This window comes from Sturnus vulgaris, chromosome 7, assembly GCF_052056855.1.
Source record: "Sturnus vulgaris isolate bStuVul1 chromosome 7, bStuVul1.hap1, whole genome shotgun sequence".
NCBI classification, from domain to species: domain Eukaryota; kingdom Metazoa; phylum Chordata; class Aves; order Passeriformes; family Sturnidae; genus Sturnus; species Sturnus vulgaris.
In genome coordinates, this window is record NC_142249.1 from 14,330,446 (window position 1) to 14,355,579 (window position 25,134).

General features: G+C 42.0%; 1 protein-coding gene across 3 annotated transcripts in view; it reads left to right on the top strand.

Moving 5' to 3' along the window:
- Positions 1–25,134, top strand: part of SPATS2L (spermatogenesis associated serine rich 2 like) — a 144,985-nt gene that overhangs the window by 55,654 nt on the left and 64,197 nt on the right. Inside the window, exon 1 of one of the 3 annotated variants that reach the window (XM_014879420.2) lies at positions 10,936–11,012. The exons of 1 other annotated variant lie outside the window; for it this stretch is intronic. The gene's annotated coding sequence lies outside the window, so the exon portion shown is untranslated. Of the gene's footprint in view, positions 1–10,935; positions 11,013–25,134 lie in introns of those variants that run through there. One more of the 3 variants, XM_088167826.1, reaches the window with a different exon arrangement.

Here is a 25,134-nt window from a genome sequence, read left to right on the forward strand (position 1 = left end):
AGCATATAAAACTTCGGGAATTTTGATGCCAATATGAGTGCTATCAAATCTCCAAAGTCCTGGGGGTCTCATGGGTAGGCAAGGGGGAACTATTTAAATACTGAAGATCTATTTAGTAGAAAATAACAATTACATTCTCCCACTGTTGTGTGTGGACATCACCCTTCACTTTGAAAGCATGCCTCCTCTCCTTCAACTTTCTGGTTTTAACAAAAGGATAAAATCAGTGGATTTTACTAGCAAAGTAGCCAAGCTTCCTCAGGTAGGTGCAAATTTAGTCTCCATTGAGAAAGGTATTTGCACTTCTGCTTGATATTTATAGTCTAATTTAATGAGGTGTAGGACAGAGGAGAGCGCTATGAAACCCAGCCCAGCAGCTTCAGCATTTATTTATTCACATGGGATATTCTCTTCTGTGGCTCTTGAAGGTCTTTTCAATAAGTGAAGTTCACAGAAATATACAAATTATTTTTCTGTAGTTAATTCAGACTTTTCAGTTGTGAAGCTATACCATTCAGTTTGTGGTTTGTAAAGGGATGAAGGTAAAGTTTTTGAACTGTGCCTGCAAAACAATGTCATCTGTTAGTGTAAGACTTAATAGTGCTGCAGCTAGTAAGTGTTGGATGGCATGGGGGCTATGGGAATGATGGGGATCTCCACATAAATTTTCCGCTATTTTTTCAATGTTGGATATCTAGTCTGGAGTTCAAGTGGGTTAATTTTTGCAACCATAAACAGTGATGCAGGCTGAGCAGAAGCTTTTTTAACATAAGAAACCTGTTCTACTTCAAAGAGTTTATTTAAAGCTGGGAATCAAGTGGTATAACTGCTGCAGCCTGCAGCCTTACTCTATCCCCTTTCTTGATTTCTTTTTGTCTGCCTTTGTTCCTGTGTGGATATTAACTCTTACTTTGCTGTAGACCAAACACAGCTTATACAGTGTTTGTGACATAAGGGGGGGAGCAGCTAAGTACTTTGTTATTTTGTGGTCAGCTCAGCAGGATAAACTTGGATTACATGACAGGTTTTACCAGAGGGAACAGGTTGTTCAGGTAACTGTCTCACAGGACCTACATGAGCAAACTACACTGTTAGGTGGAGAAGACCATCTGGATCTCTCATGATGTTCACACACAAACACTCTGAACCTCCTGTCCAGAAGAGTAAGACTTGCTGCCTTTTCCTTCCTCTTCATCTCTCTGTCTTCCCAACCTTCCCTGCCAGTTGTTTCCCAGCTTGTTTGTGTCAGAGCTCTGTTTCACTAAGCCTTGCTCTCCTGCCTTCTATATCTCATCCAAATTGTTTCTACTTAGGAATGGTGGGGGAGCTCCTATGAGTTGTTCATCCGTGAAGCTTTGATGAATGGGATTGGTGGAGGAATTTTTTCACCTTTGTGGAGACAGATAAAGAGCCTGAACCAGCTAGGAAGTGATAATATTCCTTAAGTTATTTGTCTATGGCATTCTTCCCCTTTGTTTTTTTATTCTTTAGACAAGCCCTAAAGTGTCAGAGTAAATCAGAAAATGTAATTCTGATGCCCCAGCAGCTTTCTCCTGCACCAGTTGTCCTATTAATATTGATAACCTGTTGGATATGCAGATGTGAAGTGTAATGATGGCTGGCACGTTACATGTTCTTGACTATTCATTTGGTGCACTCCACTTACTGTTTTCCACATGTTCCTGATGAACTTATTGTAATTTCACTGTATGTGTTCCTTCTTGGCAATCAGAGGTGTCCTGTAGGCAGCAGCAACATGCTGATCCCTGAACTTGTCTGTGAGCAGCAAAAGAAGATGCAGGTAGTTTTTTGGCCACTTTTTACCCAGAAAATGCTTGATCTGAGTTTAGTTTGATTTTTTTTTTTTTTTATGCACTTGAACTGCAAACAGCATAATCAGCCAGTTAGCCTTATGAAAGGACAGCCTTTTGTTCCACCTTTTCACTACACTTCATATCAGATTGAGCTTTTAGGACACAATGCAAAATCTGGCCTCAGACATTAGTTTCTGTTAAGATTCTGTATTTGGAAGCAAACTGTCAGTTCTGAGGGAAGAATGGGGCAGAACAAAATGGTCTTTGCCTTGCTGCCATGGTAATGGCAGTGAAGTGCTGATAAGTAACAATATCCATCTATGTGTGAGTTAACTCCTTATGTATTCTTCAGGGAGAAGTGTAGTACTCTGGCATAGAATAATACCACCTCTCTCACAAAAATTTGATGCCAACCTAAGGATTATAATTAATAAGGGATTGTATTCTTATATAATAAATTGGGTCACAAATGGTACGTGCTCATTACATTCTAGAAAATTTGAGGACCATGACTACAGAAGTATTGTTTGAATTCTGTGACATGCACTAAGGCACTTGTACAAAGGATGACCCCAAAGTTGGTGGGTTTTTATACTGCATCTGTATCTATATATCTCCCTTTTTCAGTTTTGTCTTCTAGGTTTTTTAATGTTATCTCTCTCTCTTCTCTTAGTTCATGAGAAATCCTTTCTGGTCTTTAAGAGTAGCAGGCTGTATTTGTGCATTAGATCAGGTAACTCCACCTAGATGAATTTTGTTCTTGTTATTGCCAGAGTGTTGTTTTAAGCAGATTTAGTTTCTTTGAGTTTTGGGGTTTTTTTGGTTTTTTTAGGATAACGTTCAACAGGCACTATAAGATAAATTTCCTGGTGGAGGCCTCTGTTCAGTCCTTGCACAGCTTTTCTGTGCAGCCATGGGTTGAGGCACTTTCTGAGCTGAAACTCTCTCCTTGTTGAACAGAGGTGCTGCTTTCCTAGTGCAGAGCCCTGGGGACACTTCCCTTTTGCTCTTGAGGAATTTGGATTCTACGTTGCTGAGCTTCCCTTCAGTCTTTTCTGAGATAAACCAAATCTATGCTTCACAACATTCCATATTAAACCTTAAGTTACCTCGGTAATTTCTGAATCACATTGCTCACATATTTTCTCTTATGATCACTGCACTTCTAAGCACCCTGCTGATTGATCAAACCTTGGGAGTTTGGTACCTTTTAGTTTTTTCTGTATTTACTATGTTTTAGTATTTTCCTTTAATTCCCTGTATACTGTGTAACAACACTAAAACTATATTTTGCAATAAATTGCATTTATTGTTTTTTTCAACTTGATTATATGTTTCTGCCTGTTGATCATCCCTTCTTTCAAATACCGTCAGACACGTCACTGTATCAACCATCATCTCAACTGCCAAACTCCTGAGTTAGTAGTTAAATCCCAATTTAAATGTGCCACTTTTGTTATTTACATTACTTCCCAGATAAGTTTCATGTTGATCTTGAAACCACACTTCAAAGCACTTACTACCTTCTCTTGCTTTTTCCTTCTGGCTGGGATTATCTTGTGCAGATGACTTTTTGATGTGAAGGAGACCAGAGTCATGTCCACATGCAAAGCCAGTCCTTGAGTGTGGTCACTACTTTGCATGGTGCCTGTTATATGCATTTTTTTCTTTACAGCAATGTAAGTGTCAGTTAAACTCCCTTACATCTCCAAATGGCAGTGGAATGCTTTGTTATCTGATTTGGTGTTTAAGAGAGATTGTCTTGATTTGTATGATTAGTAAATGATATGGCATTTTTTTGCATGGAGATTTTTGTTTGAATTGAGCCTGGCATATTAATAGCAGAAAGTAAATTGTCATCTATAAATTCACCCAGCCCCATGGAAAAAAATTCAAATTGTTGTAAATTATTCTTGATAGCAGAAAGAGTAGGGCAGGGGCTGAAGTAGCATTTTGCACACTGCCTAGAACAGAACTCTTAAGCAGAAATTGGAATTGCTACGCTTTTTGTGGACCTTTTTTTTTGTCCAGTGGTGTGAGAGAAAGGATTGTAAATAGTTTCTGCTACAGATCATCTTGCACTGCAAAACTTGGAAGCAGATCCACATCTTCTAGATGTCAGTTTTTTCATCTGTCTTTAGTTCTCACATGAGATTAATCAGACACTAGGACTGAATCCATTTTAGAGAAGTGGGACAACATTTAGAAAGTAAATAAATTAATTAATTTAAAAGTCACGGTGCACAAACTAAAGATTGTCACAGAGTTGCAGCATTTGTACACCATACCTTTAAAGCTGGAAAAGTTTGCACACTGGACTATGACACAGTACTGAGTTTTCATGTTTTAGAGTTACAGTCATAAAAAAGAGAAGGTCTTTTTTGCTAATTTTTGTTCAGTCAGTGTATTTGCTTTACCATGCACACTCTCTGTTGGCTGTACATCCTTGAAAGTCAAAAGGGAAGAAGTGACCTCTCTGTCAAAAGCAGCTCTCACAGACCCTTGCTTACTTGTGCCTAGAAAGACAGGGCTGTTGGTTATAAAATGGACACTGTAATGTTCAAAAACTCTCATTTAGTTAATGAACTCTTGATTTTCTCCTCACAGTATCAAGTCCCAACAAAGGACAGCAATCTGCTAATGCTACCAGCTAATGGAAGTTCCCTGTTCTTTTGTTGCTGAAGTTTTGGGGTGGCCCAAGCCCTTTTGGAATATAAAGCTGCTAGATCAGACATTGGCACAGTGTCTCTGGGTTGCTCAGGGTAACAGGCAGGTGCTGTAGGAAAGTAACACTGGGACAAAGTCACCACTCCACTGGGGATTTTCTGCAGTTTAACTGCAGGCCCCTAAGTCTAGTGACCATGGGGCTGCAGGCTCCTGCAGGGTCAGGGGGACACCTCCCCTGACAGCCCAGGCCTTGAGGCTGCTGCTTTAGGCACTCAGGTTGGATGTCTGAAGCTACACAGTGAGGGCAGCCTCTTTAGCCCAGGGTCTAGTCCAACCACAGAGCAGGAGTCTACCACAGCTGCTAACAGAGGTACCTCTCTGGCTGTCTCTTTAGTGCTGAGCACATAGCAGCACTCTGAATGCATGGTGGAACTCCTCAAAAAGATGAGCATTAACGCAGCTTCAATATCCTGGAACTGCAAGGAACTCTTCAACCAAACACATTTTTAAAATTTTTGTTTGTTTGCTTGTTTGTTTGGGGTTTTTTGGGATTGGCTGGTGTCAGTGAGAATTGTCCCTTTTTGGATGCTCCTTCAGGACTAGGAGTGCTGTGGCCTCAAACAGCTCCATAAACAAGTACAGAATATTTTTTTCTTCCTATGATTTTCCACCTACTGATGAGTTAAGAGCTTATGCAAAAACAAGCGGAGAGAGCACCAAAGATACCAAACCTCATCTTGCTCACCCAGAATCTGCTGCTTTTCAGACTGCCCTTCTCTGGAGTCCTGGGAAACACAGTGAGGAAGAGGATGAGGTTGCTCACCCTGTGTGTTGCTCAAGCAAGAATGGGTGCCAAAGTCAGAGTCAGAATCCCAGGACCTGATATATATGGTGTATTGTTAGCTGTGTTTGTTTTGGGAGCTTTTGGTAATTTTTCTTCTAGGTTTTTGTCTCTCTATTTAATTATCCTTTTCATTACTGATTTCCTGACTTAATCTGAATGTGCATAAATCTCCACCGCAGATTTATCATCTCTATAGAAAGCGCTTTCAGAGTGGTTGTGCAGCTTCCCAGAAAAGGGACACCGTTGGAAAATGAAGCTTTCAGATTCAACAATAAGCCCACTATTATGCTGATTTTTGCCAAGCTTTCCCTCACTTTTTTCCCATTTACTACAAGAGTGAGCTCAAGGCTTCTTTTTGTTTGTTTTTGAACTTCAGTCATTCTTAAGTGTTTACCACCCTGCTCAAGTCCACTCACTCTGAAACATCACACACTACAAGATAGGGCTGTGTTGCTTCTGGAATCAGAAAATGCTCAGGTTCTTTTTTTTCACCTGCATGTTTCTCTGAAGGTTTTAGCCAACCTCTTTGCCAGTCTTAAAAAAAAAAAAGTAAAAAATAAAATATTTCTTAGAATATTGTACTCTGACTGTCACAGTCCTTTGGGGACTTTGTATTTTTAACCAAATGTGAGATCTCAGAGAAGCAATTGAAATTATCTTTGATATAAATAATCTCATTGCAAAACAAATTTTTGTTTATATACTGTATAGTCTGCATGCTCATAAGCATTTAATCAAATTCAGGTCTTGTGTGAACAAACATAATGGCCATTGACTTATGTGTGGGTTGTGAATAATTCTTCCTGAATTTGACCTGCTTTGAGAGCTAAAAAAGATGCTGTCCTTTTTTTTTTGCTTGAGATCACACAGGCGAGTGGAGAGGCTTTTCTATTTCTAAATTTTTTGTGAATGTTGAATACAACTTTCTGCTGATAACGTGTAGGAAGCCAACCTCTCTAGGGTTTTGGTCCACTGTGACTGTCAGAATTTTTTATAGTTATCATGAATTTTCTTTTTCTTCTTTCAATGCTTCACTTTATATAATGTTCTTTGGGATTCCACCCAGGTCCCTTGAAAGAATCCTCTGTCTTTTCTTTGCTTGGCTGCTTTCTCATAAGCCAAGCATGTAAACATCTATCTCCTGAAGATATATTCCTGTTAATCACTTCTGGTGCCTCGCTTTGAACTCTTTTCCGCGAACATTCCAGTTTTTAACTGCTGTTAACAAAAGCCAGGATAAAATGTTATCATCAGTCCTTCTCCTGGCTTAAAAGACCCTTGTTATATTTATGCCCTAGATTAGCAACTGCTGCATAACATGTAATTTGCTGTTTTCTGTATCTTCACCCTCAGATCTGTTGCCAGACCACTATGACTGTACTTCTTTATTTCCAAATTTTTGTGTTGAATCAATTTTCCCTTGTTGTGAGCCAGAAACAGTTTTGAGCCAGGGGAATTTCAATTGATTTAATTTGTTGCCAATTAAAAAACTCTTAATGGCTGATTCTGGTATTGAAACCAACAAACTAATACATATTTAGAGAAACACACCTCAACTCCCTTCCAGACAGCTCTCCTCCCTGCTCCATGGTCTCCTATTGCTGCTGCATGTGACACACAATTCCTTTGGGGAGGCAACAGACCTCACCAAATAGCAGGAGATGAAGCTTTGTAGTGTGCATTGGGCAGGACTCAGAAAACCTGTGCTTTATTTCTGCAGCTGAAAAGTTCTCAGCACCACTTCTTTCTTTGCTACTGTCTCTTATCTGTAGTGAGGAAAAAGGGTGACCTGCTTCAGGCAGTACTTTAACTCTGATTGCCAAGAAGCAGTCCAAGAGGATGTGGCGTTACTGATGCAACGGAAGTGTTGGAGTCTGTCAGTCTCGTGGGAGCAGTAGGTGTTTGAAGGAGATAAAGGAGATAAAATATATCCCTGTGTAATTGTTCTATTACCTTTGCTTTCAGTTGGCTCCTGTTCCATCCCTAGCCCCAAGACTAATCAAGTAGGACCAGATATTGAACCTACATAATATGTGAGGGGTGTTTTTCCCTTTCAAAAACAGTGACTTTACAAAGGTTGTGTTGTGACATCCCTCTGGATTACTGCAGCTCATTATCTGATGTTAGAGTATGACATGTCTCTTTTCAAGGTCCTTTTTGACATGCCAGGTCACCAGGTGCTGGAGCTTCAATAACAACTGGATCTCAGTTTAAAAGTCTTTAAAGAACGGGGAGTGTGGTGTGGTATTTTTAACCCAGGTCATTTCAGTGGTCTGGACTGTGGGTAGGTTTCAAAAACCGAATAGAAGAACAGATTACAGTGCCAGGATGGAGTCAGGGAGGCTGCAAGTGAGCAAGAAATCATTCAGACACCTTTCCTGCCAAAGTTACTACACTGTACAGTTCCACTTGGAGTATCTCTTTATCTTTGTCATATACACTGAGGTCTGGAAAATCCTTTCTTCTTCTGCAGATGGCAAACTGAAACCAAGAGAAATCAAATGAGTTGTCTGGGATCACATCAGAAATATGACCATGGTTGTGCAGGAAATACAGTGACCTAAGCACTTAATGCAAAATCCGAAGTTGGTGCTTTGAGCAGGTCATTCTCACTTCTAATACAGCCCAAATGTTCCAGCTGGGATGCTTAATTGTTGTTGCTTATCATTTTACCTTTATCAATTACTAACCTCTACACAGAAAGTGAACTACTGCAACGTGTGTTAACTATAAGGCTCGTACTGCTATTTGGCATAAGAAAAAAATGAAAACTAAACTCTGGGCAGCTGGTGTCCTCTTTTCACAAATGTAAGCTCAGCATACAGTCAAATATGCTGCAAGTCAATGCAGATTTGCACATTTGCTGCAAAAAATTAAAAAGCTGGTGGAGTAATGCTAAAATTCTTTCAGGGCTGCTATAGAATCCATGATCCGTGTCACCTTGTCTGGAGATCACCTTCTAGATATTGGCCCATTATTCCCTAGGAAAAAAAAAAGGTTGGTAGGTGTTGCATCAGCCTCTGTATGAAGAGCTCCTGTTGCCTGAAGATTTGTTTGAGGCAGCTATTAATGACCCCCACAGCAAAACATACATGATCTCTTTTATGTTTCCATTTCAGCCTCTATTTTCAGTTGCTGTGGATGGCAATTTCCTTGTGCCAGCTTTTGCATGCACCTGAAGGCTCCCCAAAGCTGTTATTCCTCCTCTGTTTGTTTACAGCTGCCTAGTACTTAGTAGTTTCTTTTTTTGACTTGTGTTTAGAACCCAGAAAACTCTCCCTCAAAACTGTCCATGTACACCATTTCTCACAAGAGTGGTAGATGAAGGAAAAAAAAACAACAAAAAACCTCAGGGATTAATTTCAATGTACACAGAGTATAAAAACTTTATTGGAAAATACATCAAAAATAGACCACTTAATTTTTATTTAACGTCTCTAAACAGATTTACAGTACATTTTAAATAATTAACTTTAAGTCACTAGTTTTTCAAAAGCCAGAAGTAAAGATCTGGAATGAAGTTTCAGTTCAGGTTTTTCTTCCTGCCACGCTGTCACACAAAAAAACCTAAGCTATTTCTGGCAGTTCTTATTTTTAGATTGTTCTTCATATACCATTTACCGTCATTGAAATTAATGAGAAAATAAAAGGAATGACCTTTGGCTAGGCACATACAGTTTATGCATGAGCTAAACAGCAGGATCCTTTTTCATTCTTCTTTTCCCACATTCTCTTTCTCCCTGCTCTCCCCCATCCAAATATAATTTGTAAAGCCTTTAGAGCCTTTCATCATGTGTGTTTCCACTGTGTTCCTTTAGATGAATCTCAGGTCCCTGATTCACATCTATTCTCTTGTGCTGAAAGGTCAGTGGCACCCTTGTTTTATGAATATAATCCACCATTCTCCTGAACTTCAGAATCATTTCCAGAACTCCCAGGCAAAATTCATACAGCTCAGGGTGCAGACAAATGTTAGCATTATTGTAAAGAGCACTCTTCCCTACATAAATGTAAGCCTGGACATTCCAAGTCACATTGCTTAAAATAAACCAACATTTACTGAAGATCTGAATCGTTGTCCCATTGCAGACATAATTCTCAACCTGTGGCCTCACTGTAACATGGACTGTGTAGTTCATGCCCAGCTTTCTGCAGCAGGTGGACAGATACTCACTCAACGAAGCCACTGTGCCTGGATAGAGTAGAAAGTGCCCAGTGAGGTTTCCTGGGGCACCGCTGTTCCTTGCCAGGAGGAAACGCTGCCAGCTCTGCCTGGTTTGCAGGGTGGGTCGGATACATTCTCATGATCGATTGCCGCTTGAAAGATTTTCAGTGCAGCAATTTCAGAATCCTTAGTTGGAAACAGTGAGGCTCGAGTGTTGCCTCTGAACTGTGAGGGTGAAAGTTTGTTTCCTGGCTGAGGGGAGGGAGTCGAGCAGAGGTATGGTATGACCAAGAAAGTCCCATTTGTGCTAGCTGGAAAAGAGGTATGCAACCATGTAGACAGGAAACACCATGGTTTTCCAGTACTTGTGGCAATCATTGCTAACAAAAATGAGAACTGATAGGTGTTTGGGTTAAGGGACAGGGTAAGACACCAATGCGATAGTAAAGCCAGTTTGTAATTGTTTATGGAATTTTAGGGGGTTTTTGGTTTGTTTTTTTGGTGGTTTTTTTTGTTTTTTTTTTTTGTTCCAAGTGTACGGTTGTACCTCTGCATTCTAGTGTTTAAGTATTTATTGCTTCTTTAATCTTTGTGTTAATAATCCTGGCTGTAATTTGCATGCACCTTTCAACTGGTATTTTAAAACACTGATTACTGAAAAACTTGTGGTAAATTTTTATATTATCATTGTTTGCCACGAGTATTCATAGAGAATTACAGCATCACAGAATGGGTAAGGTTGGACGGGTCATCTGGGCCAACCTCTCTGCTCAAGCAGGGTTATCCTAGAGCACCAGGCACAGGATTGTGTTCAGATGGTTCTTGAGTATCTCCAGAGAAACTCCAAATCCTCTGGGTAACTGGTTCCCATGCACGGTCACTGCACAGTGAAGAAATTCTTATGTTCGGGTGGAACTTCCTGTGCATCGCTTTCTGGTGCCTCTTGTCCTATTGCACAGCACCACCGTGAAGAGCCTGACCCATCCTCTTAGCACACACACTCTCCCTCCCCGTTTAAATATTTATACGCATTAATGAAGTCCCCTCTCGGTCACTCTTCTCGAGGCTGAAATTCATCTGCTGGCCATGACTGATGCCGCCTATTTACTTTCACTTGCGGAGAAGTTCGTGAATAGTGAGGCCCCGCGCTGTCCTTGCGCGTCGTGGGAGTTTTATTCGTGCGTGGCAAGCGGGGTACACGTAAATCATGTGCCCGGGGCCGAAGCCAATCCCTGGGGCCGGGGGGCCGCCCTCGGCCCCTCACAACTGCCCGGGGCCGGCACCGAGATCCCCGGCCCCACACAGCGCTGCGGCAGCGACGCCTCCGGCGGCCTCGCCCCGGCCCCGTCCCCGTCCAGCCGCTCCCGCCCGGCGGCGCCCCCGGCCCCGAGCCCAGCCCGGGGCGGGCCGGGGGCGGTGCTGGCGCGCGGGGCGGGGCGCGAGGCGTGTCCGCGGGAGGGCGGCGGTGCCACGGCCGCCACCGGCCCCAGCCCCTCCTCGGCCTCCGCCGCGGCCGCACCAGGTAAGGCGCCGCCGTCGCCTCCCCTCAGCGGCACCTGCGCGGGGCGGCGGGGGACCACGGGGAGTTTCGTGCCGAGGGGTGCCGGGGAGGGAGGGGTGCGGCCGCCGCGGTGCCCCACCCGCTGCTCTGTCGCCTCGGGTCCCGGCGCCGAGCCCCGGCTGCGGGTGGGCCCCTCCTGGCGGCGCGGGGACCGCAGCCAGGCCGGCCCCGCTCCCTGGAGCCCGCCTGGCGTGCGCCGGGACCCGCTCCGGCAGCGCCCGGGAGCCGCTCGCCGCCGCTCGCCGCCGCTCCCCCTCGGCCGCCGCTCCGGAGCCGAAGCGGGGCTGGGCTGGGCTGCTCAAGGCTATTCGGTAACAGCCTCGGCCATGAATGATTAACTGCGCGCCCGGGGAGCCGAGTGTCGCCGAGCGTGGCCGTCCGTGCCCGGCGCGCTGAGCCTGCGGAGCGTTCGGTCCCGAACGGCCGCCGGGGGCTCCGGCACGGCTGTGAGCGCTGCTGCCGGCGCTGCCACACCGCAAGGTAGGCACGGAGCTTGCTGTGCCTCGGCTGCTCTTTCGGTATAAATCCACCCGTTTGGCGTTCTTCTTTATCTCTGCCAAGATAAAAGACCGCCAAGATGATGGGGTTGGTTTTTTTGTTATTGATTTTGTGTTTGGTTTAGGGTTTGTTGGGTTTTTTAAGTCTTTGTTGTCTTTTTTGCTATGCATAAAAAAAAATTAGTAGGTATGGAATTCGTTGATAAGCAGTGGCAGCTGGCAGTACTCTTTTATTCTCTATCAGAACGCAATGCCTCCTTTGTTGAGCTGTAAATTAATAGTGTAAGCTCCTTCCCCACCCTTAGTCTCATCACTTGGAGATGTGAATCACTTGTACTACCAGATTTGTTTTCTTTAGGAGAACTAAGAGGCACCACAGAAAATCCATCTGTTTTATTCCAGGTCACATTCCACTGGATTGATTTGGTTGATTTCAGCTTGAAAATGTGCTTCAAGGCAACTAATGATCTTCTGTGGAAATTTAGTTTTGTTAACCTTTAAATTTGAATTACCAGTATATGTAAGAGGCATTTTTCTTCTGTTCCTTTGAGCCCTTGATGCAGTTATAAAGTATTTTCCAAAACATGATGATTCAAGAAGGTAAACTAAAAACTTTCTATACAGAAAGAGGAAAAGGCTGCTGCACGTAGAATATCAGGTTAGCTAGGAATGTATTTGCACTGTCCATGAAAGAAATCCTGGATGGCAACCTGTTGAATGCCACTAACTAGTGTCTTCAAGCTGCTGTGAGCAGGCCACTGTGCCCTTGCCACAGTTGTTTCTGTGAATGCACTCAAACCGTGCAAATGCAGAATGATTTCCAGGTCAGAACTGGTTGATTTATTTAGTGAGGCGCCATCACAAACTGCTGGAGCTGAACACTGCTACTAGGCTGTGAGTGTTCTCCCACTAATTGTGCTAGGGAAGTGGAAGGAGTTTGGCCCTTTGAGAACAGCAGGATCTGTTAAATGTAATGAGACACTAATCAAGATAAGGCTTGTACTGTGTCAGGTGCTGTATAACTGTGTAAGGAGGTAAGGTCACAACTCCGGGAAATTTACCGCATAAAAGAGTACTATGATTAAGATGAATTAAACTAAGTACCCTTCAAAATGTCCTCAGGGTTATTCTTAAGTGAAGGGTCTGTTTCCACAGCCCTTATGCCCAGGCAGATGCCTGAGAAGAAATGTGCTTGAAAATTATTGTGTTGTCTGACAAACAGTAATGAGCCTAAAAATTGAACACAAGCATCTTTCTGTGTTGAGAGAAGTCTGGTTCTGAATGTGGATCAGTTATTCTTATCTAGTCCTTCTTGCTCTAACAAACGGAAACAAGGCTATGTCAGGACACCTTCTTGCTGTTTCCCAAATTTTAAGGAAATGTTTGTCTGGAACTGAAATTGATTCAGGCTTATTTTTAAGAGAAAGTACAAAGTTCCCAGTGGCCTACAATGTGTTTTATATTTTCTTCAAGTTTTGCCCCCAGCAATCATGGGCGTACCAAACCTGTGCCTGTCAGCAGTTGTAGACAGCCTGTATTTGGTATTAATTCCCATAAACTTATATTTGAGAACCTTTTCACCCACATTCATGGCATCTGTTGTCATTTTAAAGGACTGTGTTTCCTGGTGTGTTCTCGGAGGCCACGTCCTAGAGGTCTTTAGATACTGTTAGCAGTATTAGTCATGCAGAATACAAAAAAACCCACCTCAGTTATGTTCTCAGAACAATCTGCTGTGGTACTTTACAAATCTAAAGGAAAGGTCAAACTCCAGTTTTCACTGTGCGCTGGAGGATAAAAGTAAAGCTGTGTAATGACTTGGAGCAGAACACCAAAGGGCAGTGAGACTTTGCACGAAGAGCTAGGGAAGAAAAAAACAGTTTACTGTTAATTGTAGTTGATTTGTAGCTAGTATCACAGATTTTATTGTCCACATTACTCTTGAGAAATACGGCTCCTGTCTGGTGCTACTCTCTCCTCTGTGTTTTTCTACACTGTTCTAATGCTTCAGTTTCTCTGTTCCTTCTGCTTTCCTTCTTCAAATGCTTCACCAGCTTTCTCACAGTTTTCTTCTTCTAGTATAAAAAGAAACAGTAGTGGTGTACCTTTATTTTAGACTGGGCACCTTCTCCTGTTAAAAGTTGTTTGAAAGCATTGCTCCATATCATTATTGAATCAAAGAATTTGGATCCTGGATTTCACTGAGATTAACAGGGGGCTTTGCACGTCACACCTCTATGCCCTGGGGGTTTCTGAGCACCTTGAGCTTCAATACGTGCGGCATTGTTTAGCTTCTACTTTGCATTGGCAAGAGTCTCATTACAATCCTCAGAACAGTAAGCTCTTGTTTTGAAGAGTATGAGGTGAGGGGGTGTGTAGTTACCTTGGGGGTGTATTTGTCATGGCAGGACTTTCACTTCCGATGTATATATGGGAGTGGCGTCGTGGCTGCTTCCTACAGCAAAAATATTGGCCCTTGTACAGTCTTGTAGCATTCCAAGGACCAGCTCCTTGCCTGAGGTAATTTGATAAGGTGGTCAGAAGAGCTAAATGTAACTGCCACCTTGACCAATGGTGTGTGCAAAATACATTGTTTGGTTTCGGTGCCATTGTGGGGGCACAAGGAATATAAATTTTGGGATGTGGCAAGGAGCTGGGGAGTGAAAACTGACACTTTTGACTGTTCAGTTTCATATGTGGGTGGAACATACCAGGAAGAGGGCAAACCTGTCAGCTGTAACTCTTATTTCTGAATGGAAGTGCAGTAATTCCCTAGTTCTGGGTATGGGTTAGAAGAAATCTATTTTAAGTTGTTAGCTTCCACCGTCATTCCTGCTGAAAGTTTGTCCATGTGAAGCTTGTTTAGAAACTGTAGTGAAATCATGTGTGCAAGTCCCATTTTGAATGTGTGTGTGCCTTTGCGTGTAAAGTCTGGGCACTGAAGTGTCTTTGGGGTAGGCAGAGAAGTAAAACATTTTTTTCTTCTGGGAAATTGTTGGCAGATGTAATTAACTTTTTTTTTTTGTGAGGGACTTCAGAAACAGACTTCAAAATTAGAGTCTAATACTGGTTTCTCAGTATAAAAGAAGTCTTTTTCTTGAATTGGCCATCTTATATTTTATGGGTAATGCCAAATTTGGTCAATTACTGAAGTGATTATTAAGCAACAGTGACAATGGTTTCACTTATTATCCCAGAACAATTACACTTTTACTAGATGTTGTACCAGAAAAAGCTCCTGATGATTTTCTGTTTATACAATAGTGCTGCAGACCCTAATTAGGGTTTGGGAATAAAGTCAAAACTCTGCAAGTGTTTTAAGCTTCTCTTGTAAAACAACAATAATATAGAATGCCAGCCCATCTTTTTATAATACAAAAGAGACTAAAAATATGCTCTGCATGTACATAGCAGGAAAGGATTGTGGCATAACATTTTCAAAGCTTGTTCTTTTCTTGGTTTGCTTTTAACTGAAGCTCTGCAGTTTCTTCAAAAGCTGTGAGTTACAAATGAATCTGCAATACTTTGTGACTCCTTGTCCTTTCCTCCAGACAAAAGGCCCTTTCAAACCATTGTGGAACAGTCACTGATTTTCATGTGGTCATTCAAGAAAAGGATAGCAATTGGCCTTCATAATAGGCCTTTCAGTACTCTCTGGAGTGGTTTGCTAGCTGAAAAAAATGCCTATGGTAGTGTACTGTGTCCAGTATTTAAATTGCTGACGAATCTAATCTCCCAAGTGTTGGAAAGATAAAGAGTTCAAATGGCAAAGAAGCCTCACCTGTTTGTGAATACCAGTGTGCTGCTACTCGGAGTTGGGGACAGATTTTGGTATGTGTGAACTTGTGCAGTTTTATTTGATTTTCTTTGACTGAAGGACTGTACTATTTCCTTTTTTTTCTTTTTTCTTTTTTTTTTTTTTTTTTTAATTTGAGTGGCAACTTAAGCCTGATGCTGCCATGAACTGTGTTTCTGAGAGGGTTGATGCTGTTTAATGTCCTGGGTGGAGTTGAGCAATGTTATCTGTTTGTGCTGTGCATAGCCAAGTGAACTGTGAGCATGATTTCTTGCAAGGTGACTAGCCTTGAAGGTTGTGGGTGTGTTTTGAGTTGGCATTCAAGAAGCTGCTGCCGCTGTTGCATTGACAGTTCAGTCTCACGGAGTTATCTTTCTGTGCTGGGAAATCAAATCTGCCTGGCAGCATTTCAAAATAAACAGTTTGTGTTTGGGGTAGGTACACTGGTGTTTGTTGGCCCAACCTTGTGTAAAATCAATGCAAGAATTTATGGTGCTTGACTGACTCTTACCTGGAACACCACCAAAAGATATTGTTGGTGCTGTGAGACATTTCCAGATGAAGATAGCTCTTCAGGATCTGGCTGATTTTCTTAGAAATGTGTGCAGTACTTGCCCTGAAGGTTCAACCATGGAGTGTCTGCTTGAATGCTGAGGGTCACACCTGGCTTTCATTGCAGCAGAAGAGTGGTTCATAGTGGAAATCAAGACTTGAGACTTTCTTATTGGTTTGGTACAGCTGACCACAAAGAGTATTTGGGCTCTGGATGACTGGAAGTTCAAGCACATACTCAAATGGTTGTTTCAGACTAAATTACTTAGCAGAACCAGCTTTGAGTATGTACTGTCCTACGCACATCCAGTTTGTGGCTTCCTCTTCTGCACTACACTTAAGTTATTCTCTTTTAGTATCTAAATTACAGTGCTGTGTATGGTTCTCTGTGTAAAATTAAATGCAGTAAAACCGTTGCACATGCAGTTTGGGTGTGGTGGCACTTCTCAGTTGGAATTTGTTCAGAAGCTGTGGTTTATGGTAGCAGTGCAAAACCTACAAGTCCCAAAATGTCATCACTATGGGACTTCTCCTTTCTGTGTTGCTGAGGGAATAACTATCTTATGCAGTGATACTAGCCAGTGTAGAATTTGATTTAGTGATCTTTAGGACAAGGTCTAGATGAAATGTTGCTTTTTCTGTGTTTCTCTTTGCTGTTAATAACTTAGTTTTGGCTAGAAATTGTTCTGAATTGGCTGGTTTGTTAAGGTGCTGTCATGGCGTTGTGCTTTGGTGTTAGAATTGGAGCTTGTAGTCCTTGAGCTGGGTATGTTGGGGTGAGGGATGATGTGGAGATACCCTGTACAGTCTAAGGTGCAGAGAAGCTTCATCATCTACCCACAGCTACTGAGGTCTCCCATGTCCTGCACACACTTTGTTACTAAGATGAAAGAAGGAAACTTACTTCTCGTTAAAATTCTTGAGGGTTTTTTCCTCTACAATAATCAAATTATGTTGTATACAAACACAGTGGAAGCCAAAAAGGACTAGATAATTCATCTGGCTAGCAGAAAGGCAGCCAGGTCTGAAATGTAAGGAAAGATCAGATGTGTGCTGTCAGGTTCACAGAGCTCTAGTGCAGGTGGGGCAAGAGGTACCCTGAAGAGATCTGAAGTGTGAGGCAAATACAGATGAACGAGAGCAGCTGCTATGTAAGAAAAGTGCCTGTAGGCTTGTGAAGAGAGCAGAAGGTAGTGGCTGGAAGAAGCCCTAGTGGAGAGGAAGATGGGGCTTTTTGATACAAGATGAAATTGTGTGCTATTGGGTTTTCATCATAGCGTGGCTGGTAGCCTCACAAATTTTTCTTGTTGTGAAAGACACAAACCCTTCACATGTCTGAAACAGGAGCAGTCTAAGTCCTCTGAAACTGAGTTTCTGGTAAAGAAATATTTCGAACTAGGATCCTGTCAGATCTCTACATGTATTGGCAGTTTTACAGCACTTTGATAAGAGCTGGAGTTTGGTTCTATGTCATTAGCCAAGAATATGACATGAGAGCCAGCCGTGGGGCAGGCTGCAGCAGTGTGCTGCCCTTTGTTCCGTGGAGTGCTCAGTCCTGAAACTTCTGACTGTTATGGGAGAGGGTTCCAGTTCCACAGGGTGTTTCAGGATGGAGGGTGCTCTATAATGGGAAGTGTTGTACTTTATTTTGTAGTAAAGCGAGTAAGCCTACAAAACTAAGGAAGTTCTGAACAAGGAAAGCTGTTTGGATGTGGATACCATCCCTGGAGGTGTTCAGGGCCAGTTTGGGTGAGGCTCTGGGCAACCTCATCTAGTGATAGATTTTCCTACCTGTGGCTTGGGGGTTGGAACTTTAAAATCCCTTCTACCCCAGACCATTCTGTGATTCCATGATCTGGCAGTCTGGGAAGTCACTCTGCCGTTGCATAATCTGGCAGGGGATGGTCGTGTATGTAAATTCATCCATTGCACTGCCATGAGTACAACAAGGATTGCAAGGAAGGGATGACTGAAAGGGAACCTTGTCAATGTGTATAAATATCTAAAGGGAGAGTCCCGAGAGGGTGGAACAGGCTCTTCTTGGTGGTGCTGAGCAATGGACAGGAGGCAATGGGCAGAAACTGACGCACAGGAAGTTCCACCTGACCATGAGGAAGAACTTCTTCTCTGTGTGGTGTCTGAGCACTGGAACAGATTGCCCAGAGATGGTGTGGAGTCTCTTTCACTGGAGATATTCAAGAGCTGTCCAGACCTGTTTGAACAGAGGTTGGAGCATCCATTGTGGTCCCTTCCAACCCAACCCATTCTGTTGTCTCTTGGTCAAGAATGATGGGTTTCCTTTTTTTTGCTTCTGGGATGAAGTTGATAGATTAGCATTTTAACACCTGACTCCCCTCTCTGAATTTTACCTGTGTACAACCAAGATTGTTTTGTGCATTACAGATGAGGAAATGTTAGAAATTTTGAATTGCTGTCCCAGTGTCTGGTTTCCAGAGATACTGAGTGCCCGAAGTTATAATTGCAGTTGTGTACAGTCAGGTCCTCTAAACATCAGCCTGTAAGTGAATGATGGTGTCTTCCAAAGCATTTTAGTGAGAATTGCTAAAAAGCAAAGCATGATTTCTTCAGCTGTAACAAGGGACTTTTTAAATAAAAGAGGGATCACCTGGTAGTTGCAAGGTCTATTAAACTGCAAAATGGTTAGTAATTAGCATTGTTGCCACATATTGAAAGAATGCAGCAATGTAAATTCATTAGTTAAACCGAATGGCATACTTCTAAACTACTGTTCACTATTTTAAGTGAATAATATCTTCTTCCATCTAGAGAGCTGCTTAGCCTCGTTTAGAGATTTCTGTGAATTAAGAAAGAAAAACCTCAAGATTGCTGTTACTGATGACAAAAAACAGACATTTTGTACCGTGGTATGGTACTTATTCTGGGCTGAACTTGACCTCCTAGGCTGTCCATCCTCACTGAGCTGGCTGTGAAGTCAGAGCCCAGCTCTGCAGAAGTGGTTCAATAGAGGGAAATGGTCAAACATGTGATAGCAAGGACTGTTCTTCTGCAGTGCCAAAAGACCTGGGCAAGGACAACTCATTTTGAAGTGTCAGTCTCTAAGGCTGGAGTGTGGTGAGATGCTTCCCCTGGTGTAGTGAGCGAGGGTCCTGCAGAGCTGCATTCCTTCTCCAGGCCTCTGGCCGACATGGGGAACTGCTGGAGCTGCTGCCAGCTGGCAGCTGGGCTGCTTTGCAAGGGCTGTTGGTGAGTGTGCTGGTTTTGTTGGATTTTATCTTTAAACAAATTTGGTACCAGACTCCATAAAAGGCTTTGCCTTATGCTCGTTTGGGATTTTTTTCTGGAAGGGGCCTCAAGGACTCTTATGTTTTTGGATATTTTCGTTTTCCAATACTGATCAAAGAGCTTTGGGAAGGAATCTGCCATTACTTGAAATGCAAAATAGAGCACATGAAGAGAGAGACCAGAAATCATTGACTATCTGTGTTAATACAAAGGTGGAAAGGTATCTGTTCATGGATTACAGTTTAAAACCCCCTACCTGCAAAGAGCAACCAGCAACACAACCACAGAAAGTTCCACCTTATTAATATAAGGAAGAACTTCTTAACTGTGGGAGTGACTGTGCACTGGAGCAGGTTTCCCAGGAAGATAATCAATATACCTGGAGATATTCAGGAACTGTCTGGATGCAATCCTGTGCAATGTGCTCTGGGATGACCCTGCCTGAGCACGGAGGTTGGTCCAGATGACCTACTGCCATCCCATCCAACCTTACCCAATATGTGACTCTGTGAAAATATATAATCATCTCGCTCTTATTTTGAACTTTGATAATTCTGCTTTTAATCCTCAGCTTTTACAGTGTGTGGTATTCCTGAACATCTACCTGGAGCTGCTTGTCTGGCTTCTCAAGTTCATGACTTTGGTAACTCACTAGAAGAAATGTACTTATGTCCTGAGGTGGCTGAGAAAATTTTAGTATTTAATTTATTGGTGATCAAGGTTAACATGAGGTGGTTGGGCAGTGTGCATGTTTGAAATCTGCAGCTATGGATGTTGAGGGATTTGCTTACATGTGAAAGCTTCAGTTGTTCATACCAAGGACCAGAGTTATGGGTGATGTTGAACAGAGCCCCCACCATGCAGGTCCCTCTGTGAAAGCCAGGAGACCTTGGAAACAAGGAAGATAGGTTGTAGTTACTGTGTGCCACTCCTCTCTTTTACTGAAACTGCAAATATCTTAGGAAATAAAATGGAAAAATAAATACCATCAATGTACTATAACTTTGCAAAGCTAAAACAAACAGAAGACCGATAATTTGCAAAGGAGAGGTTGGGCTAGAGATGGTAGCTTAGCCACGTGGCATGCATGTAATGTTTACTATGCAACTTTGTCATTAAATGGGATATTACTTTTTTTAGTAGAAAATATTCAGACCATGTCTTGTGGGTGTGTGGTTATTACTGGAATAAACTTTACTCTTGGTATCTCAAAGGCACTTGGAGCAGAGGTGCCAAGTCATAGATCAATTGCTGAGGCTCTGTGTCAGCAGTAAATGCATGTTTGTTCCTAGGAAAGTAAATGCAGACATGAATTCAGAATAAATGATCCATATAGAAGATGCTATGCCAATAAACTGAGGCAAACTCTAGTTTGCTTGAACAAAGGGTTTATCTGAGTTCCCTAAAGGCATTCCAGATTTGCACCAGCACTTACTTGCTTTTATACAAACTTACTAGTGGAATAGCAAACCACACTGTATTTTTGCTTTATTTTACCCAGATTCCTTCATAACTAAAATGCTGACACAAGCATTTCATCTGAAGCCCAGGCCGAAATAATCTAAATCATCAGTGAAAGAAGTTCCAGCGTGAGAAATTTGCTTTAGAACTTTGGGTGTTATTTTGTTATGTGTATGTCAATGCCATGAAAAGGCTGCTTTGATGAACAAATTACTGTTTCATGGAACCTTCTGTCTCAGGGCTGTGAGAACTCTGTGTTTTCCTTTGTGATGTGAAATACCACATGGGAATGAGATCTCATTTACACTCATGGCTGAGTCTGACCAAGATCCCCTGGGTAATTTTGCTCTTCCTTCCTATTACAGCTTCAAAAGAGGCTAGAGTTATATTTACATTTGTAAATTGATTTCATCCTTTATTTTTGTTCAGTATGATCCCACTCTTAGAATCTGAACGCACAAGACAAGAGTATTTCTCCATTCTAGGTGGAGAAGGATTGGAGTTTTATATAAGAAAGAATATATCTAATCTCTGTGCTGTACAAATATACCTCATGGTTGTGTTCAGCTCTTAAAGGACTTTGAGGAAGGAGAGAAGTGTGAAACTGCTTAGGTCATGACAGTCTGGGAGTTCTTAATCCTCCTCTTGTCCACACACCAAGGCAATGACGATGGAGTGAAGTGGAATTGGACTTGAGGATCCATTGCTGCTGCCATGCTGGGCCCTGGCATGGTGCTTTCTTTCTAAAGGATGCAGTGCCTCCTCCAATGGGTGATGCAGAGTGTACATCCCTCTGCTGGGCTACTTCCTGATAAAGGTTCCCAGGAGGTACTCCATTCTTTGAACCTCACCCACTTGCACTGTTACAAAGGCACACTCAGCACATGACGTTGTGTTGACACACAGTTCTACTTTTCACAGTAGTGGTGTGATGTTTTTTCAGAAGCCCAGCAATGGTGGCAGTAGACCAAGTTCCCTGAAGGCCCTTTATGTGTGTGTCCCAGTATAACTTTCTGGGCACATCTTTAGATGTGGTCTCTACTTGGGGCTTTTTGGTGATTTTAATACTTATTTAAGATTGTAATCTTTGATACTGGGTACTGCACAATAAAATCTAATATCAACTGGATGTCAGTAGGAGGAAAAGCTCAAACCTGTTCCACAGGGTTGAGCTAATGAATTAAATTAATTAATTTAATGCACTCTGTGACTCCCAGTACCTGCATACTGTGTGTCATAAGCACACATCTGCTGTAGCTGGGCTGTCATGCTTTTGGTACTGATCTCACTGTCTTACCTGTGAGACTAAGGTGCTGTCTGCTGAATGGCAGCATATATCCACAGCTTTGATGGATCCACCACACACTGGTTGTGTGCAGTAGTCGCCCTTTGTCTCCTAAAAGAGCCCCTCATTCACTTTAAAGCACATGCACTCAGACATATTTTCTCTGCCTCTGCTTATTTGAATAACCAAATAATTTTAACTTTTTAAAAAAGCATCATTTGCATACTTTTCTTTCTCAGATTATGTCTTGAAATGTTTGTATAAAAATGTATAGATTGACTTTGCTATTAAGAAAATGTCTGCTTTTGTTTTGGAGCAGTTTAAAAAATTGTTTTATAAAATGCTAAATAGAAACCATTTGATAGAGTGAGGACACAACTGATTTTGCTTAAGTGTGCAAAGTGAGAAGTACTGCTTCCATCAGAAGCTTCTCTCCTTCTTTTGGGAGGCTGAAGACTGATTACATGGAGGATGTGCCAGTTTGAAAATAATGCTGATTGCACTTGCATGGAAAATGAGTTATTTCAGCTGTTGTTCATTGCAGAAGCTGTAAAATGCTCGATTGTTCTGATGTGGTTTTCTGACCAGAAAATAACATTACGGTTTGGTTTTTTTTCCAATTTAGTAACACTTTTTATCATCAACATTTAGTTAGAAGGTTTTGTTCTGTGTAAATGAACATACTCAAATTTACATGGATTCACAGTGATATTTCTAATAAATCCATGGATGTTATTTTTAATTTCTTCACAGTTATGCTGTCTGAGACTCATTATTTTTGAGTTCCCAAGCCTTGGTAAGGGGATGCTCTCCTGACAGATAGACCTTGCTAAAGTGGCAAGTAAAACTCACAGTGGACTCCCAAGTGGCAGCAAAATTCATTGCAGAGGCAGGCAATTTTCACTCTGAGGCATGGAGAGTCCACAGATCGTACAGAATATTTTTCTTACTCTTTTTAGAATCTTGTGGCCCCTGGAGTGTACAGAAATGGAGAACCCATGGCTCCTCTAGGCACTGAACACATCCTGGCTCATCAGGGTATCAGCAATTGTCTTAACTAGGGCTTTCCAGGTTTGTGGTGTTGCTTGGTTACCATAATTCCCACAACTCTCAAATAAAGGAAGTAAAGCAAATGTAAAAAAAAAAAAAAAAATCTACCTGATTTCTATTTATGGGCTAGGCTACTGTACAGATCCAAACAAAACAGAATTGTAAATCCTCGACAGCTTCTTTAATAGTAATTTTTTTCCTCAATTATTCCACTTGGCTACTCCCAAAGGCTTTCTGTTTAAATATGTTTTTTTTTAACAACTTCTAGGATTCAGCACAAGCTCATCAAGTTCAGAAACTGAAATCTTGACAAGTTATGGCTTCTATCATCAGCCAGTCTTGATAACTCCAGCTGGGATACCTTCTCAGGTAGACTTTATCTGCATCCTTAGGGCAGGGCAGGGAAGAGCACGCAAATCTTAGCTTGGAATACGTTAGGAAGTATTTTCTTTAGTAATGATGATAATGAGCTATCCTAACTATTTGGCTAAGGATGGCATGTAGTTTTTTTTAATATTTCCAAATGTAGCTTCAGAAGTCCTCACCTGCCCTTAAGGAGAATAATTTTGGCGTGTGGGCTTATGTGTTTCAGGGAAAATTCTCATCATAATTTCAATTAGCTGATCTTGACAAAGTACACAGACTCTCTGAGTACTTGATTATAGCATATATGTCTGAGTAGCTATTCTGTTGCTATCCCTGCTCCACCAAAGAATTCTGCAAAATGAAAGGTATCATTTTTTATCGCTTTGAGACTGAGATAGATAATGGTTATTCTATTGCTGTGTAACAAATGCGTTTAAGTTGCTTTTCATGAAGTTAACTCCTAAAATAAGGCATTTTTGGGAAATTGTGGGTGAGTTTCTTAGTGAAGAGGGCTTTCTATAAATCTGCTAGGGTCATAGACAGTTTACCTGGTTATGGTACAGTTGGTTATCAAAACCCTCTTGGTTTCTGAGAGTGGAGAAAACAAAAATAAATGAAGATACCTATGAGTCAGACAGAGATTGAGGAAAGATAAACACATCCAAGTGAAACATTCCCAGCTGTGGAAAAAACTATCCCCATCTATCAGAAGTATGTTATGTATGTGAAGCAGACACCAGTTCTTGTGGGAAGTAGAACTTGGAAGTGTTGCCCTAAGTTCATTGTCTGAGAACTTGTGCTTCAGTGGGGACAAAACTCAGTCCTCTAAGCATTTTAGGCTTCCAGTTGGTCCAGTTCTTCTAGCAGTGGAGAAATTTCTCATCTTGTGAGATACTAGGTGTTTAATGGTGTGAAGTTAAATTTCCAGTGTCATCTGGCTCACCTATGCCTGTGTTATGGATCTATTCCAGCTCCAGTACTGTCAGGAGGAATTGGAGTAGGCCCGTAATGCTTTGGGAGTAAATTGTTGACTGACATTCCATTAGGAGGAGTAAGAGACTGAAATAATGATAGATCACTGGTAAGAAAATAAAGATTGCTGCAGACAATTGAACATGAATCCTGTCATTTGCCCAACTGTGATATCATTGCCTGACTTGTGTCACTGAACAGAAATCTGCTTTAAGATGAGAGGTGGTCCAGTTCTGAAGCTTTTATTTGGTTGTTTCCCAATCCTAATGTCAACAGATTCTTCTGCTGTACAATCTCTGGCAAATACCAGATGAAGATGGTTTTAGACAGAAAGCCTTATGTTGTTTTACAGTGATACACATTTTTTGTTGCAGTAAGAAGTGCCTGTTATAAATGTCGCTGTGAATTGTCCTCTGAAAGCTGGATCCTGCGGAGTGTGCTTGCACTGCATGCCCTGGCCAGGGTTAGAAACTGCAGTGCACAAAATGGAGCATCTTGGGTTAAAGGCAGGCAGAGTTCAGCTTTGGAAGTTGTTATTAATTGATACTGACAGGATCTTACCACCTTGTTGAAGTGTAGCAGTGACAGACAAGGAGACACCCTGATAGACTGCATCAAAACTTACAGTCTGTGTTGGGCATAAGGTTGAGAGTAGATGTCTTAGGGTCTGGCTGTCAGAGGAAGTGAGGTTTGCTTTCCATGTGCTAAAGAGCTGCATTGGCAGGTAAGGAAATGTGACTTACTAGCGAGGCCAAAATCAAAACCCAGAAAAGGGCCAAAAAAACCCAAGTGCTATAATCATCCACAACATCTCACTTTCTTGTGTGTGGACTAGCAGAA